This window comes from Theropithecus gelada, chromosome 5, assembly GCF_003255815.1.
Source record: "Theropithecus gelada isolate Dixy chromosome 5, Tgel_1.0, whole genome shotgun sequence".
Classification (NCBI taxonomy): domain Eukaryota; kingdom Metazoa; phylum Chordata; class Mammalia; order Primates; family Cercopithecidae; genus Theropithecus; species Theropithecus gelada.
In genome coordinates this window covers 146,880,751-146,895,112 of record NC_037672.1, presented here as the reverse complement: position 1 = coordinate 146,895,112, position 14,362 = coordinate 146,880,751, and positions in this window count along the sequence as shown.

The following is a 14,362-nucleotide window of genomic DNA, read 5'->3' as shown; positions in this document are numbered from 1 at the left end:
ATTCCAATGTACACATCGCTTATTTGTTTAGATTTTTCCACAGGTCTTGTCATTGTGTTAGTTTATTATATGTTACGTGAGACAACTCCAACATGATTGTCATCTTGAATTTGGAGGTATAATTTGGGGCAATAATATAAAAATTGTTGTGTATTCTCAAATGTTCTAAAGATTTTTAGAAAATGAGTTACAAACTTCTGTTGTCAAAAAAAGTAAAATCTTTAGATTTTTGACAATTTGCAGAAAATAGGCAACCACTTAAACAAAGAGGAAAAAAGTCTCGGCTGGGTGCGATGGCTCACCCCTGTAATCGAGCACTTTAGGAGGCTGAGGTGGGCAGATCACCTGAGATCAGGAGTTCCAGACCAGCCTGGCCAACATGGCGAAACCCCATCTCTACTGAAAACACAAAAATTAGCCAGGCTCGGTGGAAGGTGCCTGTAATCCCAGCTACTCAGGAGGCTGTGGCTGGATAATTGCTTGAATATGGGAGGCAGAGGTTGCAGTGAGCCGAGATCACTCCACTGCACTCCAGCTTGGGTGACAGAGAGAGAGACTTCGTCTAAAACAAAAACAAAAACAAAAAACAAAACAAACAAACAAAAAACAAAAAATCAGTCTCCAATATTATAGTAAAAGAAAAAAGTCAATTAAAATTCCTGGATTTGGAGTACTCATTTTCAGAAAATAACCTGAGAAAAGGAAGGCTCATGCCTACTCCCCTCCAATCCACAAACCACATTCAATATATTTTTCACCATATGGGAATGGATCTACTCAGTTTTTTTCCATCCCCCAAAATTGTCTGTTGTACTGAACAGCATTGACATACATTTCCTAAGCTATTGGTAGTTTTTTTAAAATTTAACTTTGATTTATGTAAACTTATTTTATATTTCATATAATAGAGCACAGATGGTCTCTGACTTATGATGGTTTGAGTTAACGATTTTCAATTTCACAATGGGCTTATTGGCATATTAAATGCATTTTTGACTTACAATATTTTTGACTCCAGTGGGTTTATTGGGCTGTAACCTCATCATAAGTCAAGGAGTATCTGTAATGAGAAACTAGTTAAAAGGTAAAGGAGGCTGAAGTCAGGTAACTTGTTTGGTATATGGGATACACTTGTCAGGAAATCCTTTGGCATTCCTGTACCAAACCTTGAAGATATTCTGATTACTGAAATGTTTGAAGAAGTTTTTCAGTGTCAGATTTTGTAACCCATTTAAATGCTTGCTCTTTTTTTATTGTAGCAAACCTACACAGTGCCTATTTTTCTGAATTTCCTCATTTATGTTTGCCCATTTTCTTTCTGCATTAGCTTTTTTTTTTTTTTTTTTTTTAGCTATTCAATGATTATTTGAAATTTCACCTCCTACACCAGGATTTTAACTTTTTTTCACAGTACCTTGGATACAAAATAATCTCTGAATATTTGAAATCATTAATTATGTTGATTGTGTAGTAAACTCTAAAATAGAAGTGGAATGGTCTCATGTACCAGCAATTTCTGAATTTTTAAATATTTGGCTACAAATGTCAAAACATGGAATAAAAGCAAAAAAGTTCTGACAGTTTTGTGTAATGGGAAGGAAGCAAGTAGACCTGGGTCCTAGTCTTGACTATGCCTCGTGTAATCATTTCACTAGTCATTTTTAATATCCTTGACCCTGTTAACCTTATTAGTAAAATAAACAGAATTGGTTTGGTAGAGCTCTCATCTTATTCTAGAATCGTATGACTCTATTTAAGACTAATTTTTCTCTATCTCAATGGTCTTAGGCTTTTTTGATATCAAACTACTTTTCCCCTTGGGACCTATACTTTTTTGGGGAGTGCTACACAAGGGCTAGAGAGGTGCAGAGTTTGGACTATTTTTAGAGACAGCAGGTCTAGTTAAGGTGCCCAAGTGGGAGGCCCTAAGAAGTCAGGATGACATGTCACCACTGGGTGTTTGGGGAGGAGGGTAGGGAAAAAGAGATAGAACCCCCTGAGGATAAACTTTACTTGGTACACAGTTTTGCCCAGGACTATGTGTGAATGATTTCCATGGGAGAGAAATTTGAGGAAGTAGAATAATGGAATCATAGAAATGTTACAGTGATTCTTTTTTCTTTTACCAAAATGAAAACCTTTCTAGCCACTAGTGCTGCACTGAGCCATATTAGAGCCAGAGGAAAAAGGAAAAGACAGTAATACTTATCTTTATTTAAAATTTTGGTATGTTGTTCATCGTGGATGTTTTTGCATTAATTTTTGCTTTTCAAAATATTGCATTAACATATTACTTATCTTGATTACCAAGATTTTGGCACTCATTAAATTTTGCACCCAGGGAGACTATCTCACGTGCGTCATCCTAATCCTGGCCGCTGCTAGCCACTCAATAATAATATTTTATTTTTGATTCCTATCTGCCTCCTAAGTAGGTTAGCAACATGAGAAAGGGTCTGGTTTTGGTTGCACATTGAGAATGCGCCCTCTAGTGGGGTTCTTGCTCTCTAAGGACTTTGTTACGTATCAGTTGACGGCACTATATGGACCAAAAGAATGTATAAAGTGCAGTTTTCAAGAATGTCATCCGTGGTCTGTTTTGTTGCAATCACATGCAGTTCACATTCCTAGCAACCACTAAATTGTATACTTAGTGAGGTTATTCCTGAAATTTTAAGACAAAAGATTAATGCAGAAGACATTCTTTCTGTAGGCAACACAAAACCACACCACTAAATGAGACAATCAATCTGCCAGAAGCAGGAAGAGCAGCCTGCAATTGCTCTGGGAAATGACATGGGAAAATTTGTTAAAGGAGGAAAAGGACTGGAAAGTGTAACCACAATCTGCTGGTGTGGAAGGTTCTGGGTATTTAGAGGAGTGGAGGACAATTCCCAGTATATGCGTAGGGTAACTAATAATAGGCCTTGGACATGTTCCCTTCCATTCAACCAAAATAGTGCTTTCCCACAGTGCTGTCATGGAGAATGGAAATAATATGGGCTACTGAACTAAAAGGAGAAATATGTACGTAATTACATGTGATTGTTTAATAGAAAAACACAAACAAAACCAAGTGTTAAAATGGGGACTATTTTGCAGGCCATTTATAAAAGTCAGGAGTACAGTGTGACAAGATTAAAGATTACACAGGCTGGCTCTTTGAGATATAGGCCAATTCTTTATTCCTTCCTTTTTTTTTTCTTGGCTATTCTAAGGCTTAAAAGAAAGTTGCTTGAGAAGGAGAAAACTGCTGGTGGGAATGTAAACTGGTGCAGCTGCTGTGGAAAACCATTTGGTAGATCCTCCAAAAGGTTAAACCTAGAATGATCATATGTCCCAGCAGTTTCACTTTTAAGTTATAAACCTGAAGGAATAAAAAACAGAGATTCAAACAGATACCTGTCCACCAGTGTTTGTTGCAGCATTATTTATAACAGTCAAAAGATGAAAACAATCCAAGTGCCCATCAACAGATGAATGGATAAATAAAATGTGATATGCACATACAATGGAGTCTTATTCAGCTGTAAAAATGAAGTTCCAATATATGCTGTAACACGGATGAACCTTGAAAACATGCTAATTGAAGTAGCATAAGCCAGATACAAAAGGACACATATTGCATGATACCACTTATATGAAATACTTAAGAGTAGGCAAGACCCATACAGATAGAAGTAGATTAGTGGCTACTGGGGGCTGAGGGGAAGGAGGGGATGGGAAGTTGTCACTTAATGGGTATAGAATTTCTGATGAGTATAATAAAGAATTTCAGAAATAGATATGATAATGGTTGTACAACATTGTGGATGCAATTAATGTTGTTGAAATGTACATTTAAAAATGACTAAGATGACAAATTTTATGTTATATACATTTTACCACAATAAAAAGAAAAAAATGTAAGCCACAAAAAAAAAAAAGAAGGAGAAAACTCAGAACAGCATGGATATGTGTGAAATATAACATTGTCTATATGGTATTTAATGAAGGCCAATTGCTGTATTTGGAGCCATACTCTTGATTGGATATGACTAAAGCAACCTAGCGTTAGCAGGTTACTTCTCCATGAACATTTTGTAAAAGAGGTTCAAGAGAAGTAAAACATTGTCTGAACCATTAGACAGGAATTTAATATGAATTAAAAAACACAGAGTGACCATTTTGGCTTCACAAAACTCTATTAAGGCTGAATGGTGCCCTGGCTATAGCCATCACTATGTTGCCCCTCTTTCCTACAACTAACCAACAGAATCGTCTCCTAGGAAGGGAGGGGTGATCCTGACCTCCCTCTCGCCACTGCTCTAATGTTTTCTAGCAAATTTACACTCGGCAGTAGCAGCCAAGGGGCTGGGGTGGGAAAATATGCTTTATGCCTCTTCCAAATAAGAAACAGCTGATATCTCATTGGTATAATTTTGAAATATTGTGCCTCTAAATGTCTGAACACATTAGAATGTGGAATTAAAAGCATTTTTATGCTATAGATTTTCTGTGATTAGCTTAAAATATGCGTGGCAGGTTATCCCTTTTAAAAAATCGAATTTGAATTTGATATACATTTAAATTTGGTAAGAATATTTGTGGGCTAGTTAAGAAATTCTGTTTATCTATTCATTAAATCCAGGTTCACCACATTAAGCATTTGTTGGCCTTCTTGGATTATTATAGATATCTTAAAGTATTAAGGTTTCATTAAACATATCTATTTTTCCCAGAGTAAACTTACAGGCGGGTAGTGTATACAGGTTTCACTCCATGTGCAGCTGCTAGAAGCTGAGGTACAGTTCTTCGTGTTTGCCTAACAACGTAAATAAAGTCTGAAAACCTAAGGAGGAAATGTGACTTTCCTATGGTGTTGGAAAAACTTTGTCCCCCTTGAAGCCTGCTTCTAGAATTTTCTCTTCAAAAATGTCCCTGTTAATTTTAGCTTTTTGCCAAGTCCCTGTGTTTTGTTCCTTTTTTTTTTTTTTCTTTAACTGCTTCGTGCTCATTATGCTGAGAAAGGGTAAAGGGGATTTTATGACTCAGTAAATCATCTGTAAATATACTACATGTACAGAGTATCCACCTAACGTCTATGAACATGCAGGGTGTTGTGTAGGTGAATGTATAAGTACCTGTAAAAGTGTGTGTAGACATGCATCTCTGTGCACTTCCTATGAAGAAACAGGAGCCAGAAAAAAAAAAAGTGGGGTGGTCCATTTGAGGTAGGTGCCACCTGAAACCAAGTGGCTGTACAGGTATAGTGCTGACACCTATACTTACATATAAATGATGATGTAATAATACACCTTTTCTAAAGACTAATTTGAGGCACATTTAAATGTGTCTAAAACACATGTGTTAATCTCTGGAGTTGTCATTTAAAAACATTTCAAGTGTTTTATTGTTTTGATGCCTTAGGATTCTAATTTGGTGTGATGTTTGGTTGGGTCTGAAATGGATGAAATCCCTCCAAACTTAAAATGTTCCTCACAATCATGTGTAACTTCAACGAGTCTTTGGAAATGGTTCTGTGTGCACATTTGCATCAATAGTTTGTTCAGTCTGAGGGTTGTAGTTGCTGATGCTAAGGGCCCAAATGATTGTACTTGTAAGTGGCACTTCTTGGCCGGAGAGAGCTGTTGTTGAATCTCAGCTAGGACCCGCCCCCTCCCCGCCATAGCAATTTAAGTGTGCATGTGTATTGGTGACCTGCCCTCACTCCTTTAAGAAAGCAAGGACACTGCATGTTCTCACTCATAGGTGGGAATTGAACAATGAGAACACTTGGACACAGGGTGGGGAACATCACACACCGGGGCCTGTCATGAGGTTGCAGGGAGGGATAGCATTAGGAGATATATCTAATGTAAATGACAAGTTAATGGATGCAGCACACCAACATGGCACATGTATACATATGTAACAACCCTGCACATTGTGCACATGTACCCTAGAACTTAAAATATAATAATAATAATAAAAAAGCAAGGGTAGGAGTGACACAGAGGGAAGCACCACCACACCTCACACCCTGATAACCTTCACCTCTTCTCTCCTCTTTGCCACTCCACCCTAGAAGTGGAAGAGTTGGGCTCACTCCTTAGATAATAAAACAGATCCTGGAGAATAGAAAAACACCAGCAATTACCATGTCAGATACACACATAATATTTATTCTAGGAGTGCTCACACATTCAGCATGCAAGCGCCTAAGAATTATATATGTGCTTTTTGTTCAGTGTAATTTCAACAAATGTGTAATATTATAAACATTGATTGAATATCTGTGCTTTCATGAAAGTAAGGTCCTGTTTTTATGCAAATATTAACAAAGTAGTTAAGAAAACACAAGGAAGCAATGAAGAAATATGACTCGTGGGCAGATGGTTTCTGAAATTATATATATTTTCTGTGAAGCATTAACCAATGCTTTTTAAAAGCAAAACAATGTTTTGAATGTGGGTGTATAGTGTAAGGTAAAATACCTTCATTGCACAGTGCAAAGTTTACTTTGCCATGTGCTTAATGTATAATATGTAATGACTTCCTTCTCTTAATATATTTCCTCAAAATTGTTTGGTAATTTTTTTTAGGTGGGGAGAATATTTCTGGGACAATTTTTGAGGGTTGAGAGAAATTTTGAGAGAATTATCCAGAGCAGAAAAGATTTTATTTAAAGAATGCCTCCTTAAAAGGTGTGATTCTATAATTTCTCATGTAAAGTCTTCCTAAGTTTTATTAGCTGCTCTCTGTCAGGAAAATCATTTAAAATTTTTCATCTAAGTATCCCATCTTGCACATATAAATCCTTATTTTCTTATCTCCCTAATTAAGAACAGCTGGCCACAGAATTCTGGGTAAGGCCTTTTGTATATGTGAAATCGCTACTAAAATTCTCTCATAATCTGGATTTTAAAATCATTTTTTTCATAGCCATAATTTTATAACAACTGGCTGATTTTGAAGAATCTCCCCACCCACCTTCCTATCTCCTATTCCATCTTTAAGTGGTGGAAATGGAAGTGGAAATGCAGTGGAGCCAAAATGGAGAAAATGGGGCTTCTGGTTTGTCAGTACAGCATTCCTACTTTTACGTTACATTATTTTAATAGATTTCCAGATCACAGTGACATGTTGATGTTTAAAATTCAACGTGATGTCCCATCTGACCTCTAAAGTGATTTCTACTCTCAACTGGGCAGTCTCAGTACACGAGACCGTCTGGCTGGTCGCTCACATGATTGGTCTCTCAGGCAGGTCTGCTTCCTGGGACAGCGTGGAGGTGCAGCTGCAGAGAAGCCTGGTCCCTCTCTTGCTATCCTGTGTGTCTCTTATCAAATGACTGCTTAATAGAAAATCACCACTTTCCCGGATAAAGTTGTTTTTCATGTAGAAGAGTATGAACTGTGCTTCCTAGCTAGCACTTTTATTTTTAAAATATTAATTTCCCCTCCTTACTTGTACTACTCTTTTGTCATCCTCTCTTTAAATATTAGCTCGGTTTTGACCACTTCCTCAATTTTAATAAAATACATCTTCATATTACAGAGCTTTTCCCACTGCCTCTTAGATGTCAACTGCACATTTAAGGCCTACGGTTTTCATTTTATCATCAGGCCAAGAGACTCTGGTTTAGTTCTCAGAGGTTGATAAGCCCCGAAGGAAGAGTTATCCATCTTCTAGTGTACTGGGGAATTTTATTCTATTGGCTGGAGTCCAGGTCTAGACTATGCTATCCCTGTTTTCTTTTTTACATTTCTTTACCTTTCCCGTTTCTTTGATGACAATACCATATGGCACAGGATAAGAATTCTTACTAAAGTTGGGACATTGCATTTATCTCTGCCCCTTGATCTGCCAGGCCTATTACTCTGTCATGTTACAAAATTAGGTTAGTCTAATGAGACCTGTTCCTTACAAATCATTCATTTTGATGTATTCAAGGTGTTTGTGAATTTATCGTGTAATGATTTCTTCACTCATTTTTCAAGCATAGCTAATAGATTTGAAATATTTGGAAGAATTTCATTTTTCAAATATCATCTACTCTGACCCTCCCTGGTCATTTTAAAAAAGAGAGATATTTCAAATATACAGAAAAGCATAAAGAATCATATAACAAGATAATATCCCATAGTTTAACCACATCATTTTTAATCCATTTTTCTGTTGATGGACATATAGGTTATTTTCAACATTTCACTATCACAAATAGCAGTGTAAAGAATATTGTGTGTAGGTCTCTTTGGAGACCTTGTTAGGGTTTCTCTAGGAGTAGAATTGCTGAGACAAAAAGTATGGCTATTTTCAATTTTATTAGATAATGCCAAATTTTTCTCCAACATTGTACCAATTTATAACTCCATCAGCAGTTTATGAGAGTTCATTGCTTCATATTCTTGCCAACATTTGGTACTGACAGACTTTAAACTTATTGCTAACTTCATGGGTGTGAAATGGTATCACATCATGGTCTCAATTTGCATTTTCTAGGTTACTGATTAGGATAACATCTTTATATTTGTTCATTAGCGATTCATGTTTCTTTCTCTTTGACCTTCCTCTTTATATCTTTGGCCTATTTTATATTGACTTTTTGTTTTCTTATTTTTCAGAGTTCTTGCTAAATTCTGGATCCCATCCATTGATGGTTATATTTGTTATACCTTCTCCTGGTGTATAGCATACTTTTTTTCTTATTTATGTGTCTTTTGTGCTACTAAAGTTTTATTTTAAAAGTGTAGTCAATAGTATAAGTATTTTCTTTATTACTTGTCTTTTGATGCCTTGTTTCAGAAATATTTTTTCACCCTGTAAACATAGTCTCCCTTTCTTACACATGTTTTAAATTTTTGTTTTTCATTTTCTGTTCTTTTAAATCACAAACAACTTTTGTGTATGGCAGCCCAATTTATTAAATATGTTTTAACATAAATATTAATATATTTGCTCAATTATCTGTACCACAACCATTTATTAACAGCTTTTTTCTTTTTTGAGCATTTTATTCATCTCATTTGTGTAATTAGTCAAGACTCCATGGTCTTCATTACTAGAGTTTTGTAGTAAGTATTGATTCCTCACTGCTTTGTCAAGTTACCCCAGCTTGTTCGTTGTTTCCAAAACTATCTCAGCTTTTATTGTTCCTTTACTTTTCTAAATAAATTTTAGCATCAGCTCTTCAAGTTCCATAGAAATCTATGGAGTTTTAAATTGGAATTACATTGATTTATATATACATTTGAGCAAAATGAAAAACTTTATGGTTCGACTCTTTCCACCCATGAACATCATATATTTCTTCTTTTATCTGGTTATTTTTTTCCACCTTTAGATGACGTTTGGTAAATTTTTTCCATCTAGGTACTACCCAACATTTTATATTTTATTTGTATGTATTTTATAGATTTTGTTTTTATGGAATCTTTAAAAATGGAGTATTTTAAAAAATACATTTTCTAATTGTTACACGTATATGGAGGCCTTAAAGATTTAATGTGGCCAGGCGCAGTGGCTCTTGCCTGTAATCCCAGCACTTTGGGAGGCTGAGACCGGCGGATCACAAGGTCAGGAGATCGAGACCATCCTGGCTAACATAGTGAAACCCTGTCTCTACTAAAAATACAAAAAATTAGCCAGGCAGATGGCGGGCGCCTGTAGTCCTAGCTACTCGGGAGGCTGAGGCAGGAGAATGGCGTGAACCCGGGAGGCGGAGCTTGCAGTGAGCCGAGCAGCCTGGGCGACAGAGCGAGACTCTGTCTCAAAAAAAAAAAAAAAAAAAAAGAAGATTCAATGTATTGCTTTTTTCTCACCTTGCAATTCAGTTAAACTCTCTCCTATCCAAGTACTAACCAGGCCCAGCTCTGCTTAGCTTCTGAGATCAGATGGGATTGGGTGCATTCAGGATGGTATGGCGGTAGACACAATTCAGCTAAACTCTCCTGTAATTTATCTGCAGACTTTCTTTAAGTGTTTTAGGTTGAAAATCATGTTATATACAAAACAGTGATACTTATGCTCACTCCTTTCCAATCCTTAACTCTTTTTAAAATTTTATTTTACTGATTGATTAGGAATTCCAGGACAAGGTTGAATAGAACCAATAATAGAATATCCTTGTCTTATGTTTGATTTTAAAGGGAATGCTTCGAAACGTCCCGACTTTTCATTAGTATAATATTCTATTAAGTATAATATTCATTCTGAGTTTATTATATATTCTTTTTAAATTAATGAAGTTTTTTTTTCTAGTACTATTTTTCTAGTGTAAAAAAGTCGTGAGTAAGTTAAATGTTATCAAATGCCTTTTCTTCACTCTACCTCTTGAGGTGATTATGTAATTTTTTTCTTATAATCTATTAGTATGATCAATTACATAAACAGATTTTTATCACATTAAATCATCTTTGTATTATTGTTATAAATAAAATATTTTATTTAAAAAATATACTGCTGGATTTGGATTGATAATATTTTGTTTAGGATTTTGTGTTCATGATCATACATAGGATTAATCTATAATTTTACATTTTAAAATATCTTGATTTTTGTGTCAAGGTTATTTCTTGACACAAAATGAGTTGGGCATCAGTATCACCCTCCTTTATATTAAATCAATATGTACAAAATGAGAATTATCTGTCTTCTGAATGTTTGGTAGGACTTTTCCCTTGTAAAGGCATCTGAGCCTAGGGTTGTATTTTTCACGACTGAAAATAACCTTTTCTTAACTGCTACCATATATATTAATATTCCTTTATTTAAATACATATATGGTATGGAGAATTATATGTGGATGTGCATATGAAAATATTCAAATCTCCATATGACACAACTCTTATTTATACACATATTAAAATACAGAATGCCATGCATATTGTTTATGACAATTATCTAATCAGGGGCACAATTTTAAGTTTTGAGTTCCCATGTAAGTCTGGAGCCCCTTAACCTTTGGAATTTTTAATAATTCAAATTTGTAAGATTGAGTATGTTGGTGCTATGATAATAACAGCAACGAATATTTGCTGAGTACCTATTCAGGGTAAGGAAGTTTACCTTCATTATTAACATTTAATGCCTATGACAATTATATGAGACATAGCTAATCCTATTAGGCATGAGGAAGTTGAAGCCAAGAGGATGGATAATTTGTACAAAAGATCATGGATAGTGAGTGGCAGATTTGAGATTTAAACTAAACGTGTCTGAAGGAAAGCTGGTGTTCTTTTCACAACACCTAACTGGGAAATGAATGATAAAGATAGATTCAGTTTTGATAATAAGTAATAACAAATTTTGTTGCTGTTACTTTTTGAAATTGAGGTTAATGATACAGGACAGCAGGAAAATTGACTATGGCAGATATAAATACTGCTACGGCTTTCATGTACTATCACATAGACTGTATACTGCACAATTCCAGGGGGCACCATGTATATGTGCCCCAAAGTGAATGGTGCTTCTCTGTATTGTACATATGATGGCATTTAATGCTGTGAACATGTACTTGCCTTGCAAGGTTCTGAGGAAAGAAAGAAGTCATTCTAATGAGAATATATTTACTTTACAATTAGTAAAAGATTAACTGCATTATTGGACAGAGTTTGGGGATTCATATTAGTACATAGATGGGACTCTTTAGGATTATATTTTATAAAACTTGTGCTTGATATTTGCTGTTTTTAGTTTGATACTTCATAAAAAAGAAAAATATATTTTGGATAGGGCAGCTACTTCTAAAATTTTAGTTGAGCATTGATTGTAATATTAAAGAAGTTTAAAAAGGAAATTCACAGGTTTGATGATTACTTCACGCAGGAATTCTTGCAATGCAATGGAATAAGGAAGCAAGTATGTTTCTTAAGAGGTAGAGACTTTGTTTCTTATTTCTTTATTTTTCCTTATTGAAATTTAATTTGGAATTTTTAGTAACTAAGGATAAGTGATAAATATAGTAAATGCGACAATCTATTTAGTCATGATGCTAGCTTTGGAAACAAGTATACTAAAAAAGGAATTTCATAGCATGAACATATTTTACAGGCATTAGAAGTAATGCGTTTTTTTTTTTCTCTCAGAGATTTTTTCTGGTCAATATTGTGTCCTATATTTTATGTTTCGAATGCAAAACTTTTATAGTATTTATGATTTTCCCCGACCCATCCATTCTTCTGTGCTTGTTTCTCCATTTCCACTACACTTTTACTTCCTTTACCCTGAATATATTTTTTCCTTCTAAGTCCTTTAATCACAGCAGTATCCACTCTCCCTGCTGGCTGTCAGTTCTTTTTCTCCTCTCAAAGTCATTTCAGTCATTGTTCTTTATGCCTCTCAGAGGAATAAAAAAAGGGCTGGTCTCTGAATTATTATTTCTCTTTGAAGCAAGGAGAATGCCGAGTGTGCTAAAAATCACTTTAATTTAATAGGCTCCCAAAAAAGTGAATTCAGTTTTTCTCTCTATTGCCATTAAAAAATTTATTTACCCTGTCATTTAAACTGTATAACAGATTACAAAAATTTTTACCATTTAATATGACACGAACATTTGGCACTTTTCTTTTTGAACTCACCTTTAGGCAATGTGTAAAAACAATGCCTCTCTACCCTTGGTGAAAGTTTTGACTTCTCAAAACAAATGTGTTAATGCAATGTTTTTCTTGAGTGAAGCAACACTAAAATAGTTATTTTTTCTCTTGGATTTTTAAAGAGCTCTGCATATATTCCCAGGGAAAATCTTGAAGTCTTTCTCAAGTATTACACACATATGTACATATACATGCAGCCCCCAAAGGTTAAATTGTTAGCTCATTCACTAGGATATGAAATGTATTTCCCCATAATAGACATAGAGTGGTGGTTATATTCATTTACATCCTATTCCGCCCCAATGTCAGTACTATATCACTAGGCCTAACTTCCATCAATAAGGTCTTATAAAAGTACTGCATTCTGATATCTGGTGGTAATGATGGCTATGGAGGTGGGATGGATAATATTTTCAGGGACATATCCCTTGAGTGAATCAGGCACAACTTGCTACATATAATCTTGACCTGATTTTAATTATTATTTACACAGAGCACAAAACATCACATATCTTGGGGAAATAGGATAGTCTGAAAAAAACCAAGCCACATGGAAACCTCCAGTTATAATGAAAATTAGAAGAGCGTATAGTATGGGTCAAGGTTCTCAGGCATCCCGTAAACAAACACATAAGTGCATTAACATAATTTAACAAAAATGTAATTGGGGTTCCATGAGCAACGTATTTTTATTTTCAGTATAGACCGTAAATGCCCTGTTAATTTCTTTTCATAGCTAAATTCATTACAGCATTGAACTAAAGAATACAAGTTTTTATGTTTGTTTGTTTGTTTGTTTTTTTGAGACAGAGTCTTGCTCTGTCACCCAGGCTGGAGTGCAGTGGTGTGATCTTGGCTTACTGCAACCTCTGCCTCCCGGGTTCAAGCAATTCTCTGCCTCAGCTTCCCGAGTAGCTGGGATTACAGGCGCCCGCCACCACACCCGGCTAAATTTTGTATTTTTAGTAGGACGGGGTTTCACCATCTTGGCCAGGCTGGTCTTGAACTCCTGACCTCGTTATTCACCCACCTCAGCCTCCCAAAGTGCTGGGATTACAGGTGTGAGCCACTGTGCCCAGCCAAGAATATAAATTTTAACTGCCTTATTGATAAAGAAATCTGAGAGGGTGAAAGATGAATGGAGCATTTGTCATCCCCATTCTTTATTAAATTTTGTTTTTGAGACAGGGTCTCACTGTCACCCAGGCATGTGGTGCAATCATGACTCACTGCAGCCTTGAACTCCTGGGCTCAAGTGATCCTCCTGCCTTAGCCTCTTGAGTAGCTGGGGCCACAGTTGCACTCCACCATGCCCAGCTAATTTTTTTTTTTTTTTTTTTTTTTTTGTAGTAGAGATGGGGATCTCCCCATGTTGCCCAGGCTGGTCTTGAACTCCTCGGATCAAGCGATCCTCCCACCTAGGCCTGCCAAAGTGCTGGGATTACAAGCATGAGCCACTACACTCCATCATCCTCCCATTCTTCAGCCTGTTTTTATTATTTTTTTTCCAGGCCTGACTAATGCTTCTCCAGCCTGGCCCAATTTTTCTTGTGAAGTCTAAGGTGTATTTGTATATAGATTTTGGAGCATAATTTTAACCTCTAGAATATCCTCTCTCCACTGATCTCTCTCTCTCCCCCGCCCTTCCTCTCCCAGCATTATTTATTTATTTATTTAGGGATGGGGTTTTGTCATGTTGCCCAGGCTGGTCTCAAACTCCTGAGCTCAGGCAATTCACCTGCCTGGGCCTCCCAAAGTGCTAGGACTACCAGCATGAGCCACCA